Source organism: Nestor notabilis, unplaced genomic scaffold, assembly GCF_000696875.1.
Source record: "Nestor notabilis isolate BGI_N333 unplaced genomic scaffold, ASM69687v1 scaffold7651, whole genome shotgun sequence".
In the NCBI taxonomy this organism is placed as follows: Eukaryota; Metazoa; Chordata; class Aves; order Psittaciformes; family Psittacidae; genus Nestor; species Nestor notabilis.
Window position 1 is genome coordinate 37,157 of NW_009913282.1, and position 933 is coordinate 38,089.

A 933-nucleotide genomic window follows, 5' to 3' on the forward strand; every position below is an offset into this window, starting at 1 on the left:
AGAAGAAAATAAATTGTTTTATTTTTACTTGTATTTTTCTGTTGTCTATATGAACAAAGGAATAAAAATTTTTGCAAATTGCTTAAAAAATAAGAAAAACTATTCTGTAGAATACAGAATATCAAATTTAGATATAAATAAAGGGAAAATATGTATGGTTCTTTACTAATGCTACTTGTACATGTTCATCATAGTATCATAGAATGGTTTGGGTTGGAAGGGACCTTGAAGATCATCTAGTTCCAGCCTCCCTGCAGGGACAGGCAGGGACACCTCCCACTAGACCAGATTGCTCAAAGCCTCATCCAACCTGGCCTTGAACTTCCAGTTACCCAAAACCTGTAATAAGCACAATGACATTTTGTCTGAGGCCCTGAATAGGTGCAGAGAGGGAGAGTCAAAGAAGCCCACCTCCTCTGATGCATGCTTTTCGAAGCATTTGAGAATCTCAACAAACTCAATTTTCTGGCAGGAGAGGCTAATTAATTGGATCTTAACATGCTATTGTCTTATGAAAGTAGAAATATTCTATGCAATTTATTATACTTTAGCCTAATAAGCTTCATCCTATGGGATATTTTTAGATTTTTATGTATATTTTTCATAGAATGAAGGAATGGTTTGGGTTGGAAGGGACCTAAAAGACCATCTAGTTCCAGTCCCCCAGCCATGGACAGGGACACCTTCCAGTAGATCAAGTTGCTTCAAGTCCCATCCAACCTGGCCTTTAACACTGCCAGGGATGGGGCAGCCACAACTTGCAGATATAATATGTAGACATGTATTTAGACATATGTTGTATTTACATATAAAAGCATACAGAGTCTTTTATATTTTAGTAACTTGCCTGTCTGTATGTGTACACCTATGTAGTGAAGTACTGCTACTTTGTTGATGACTGATGCTTTTTCTACCTCCTTTAGTGACTGCCAC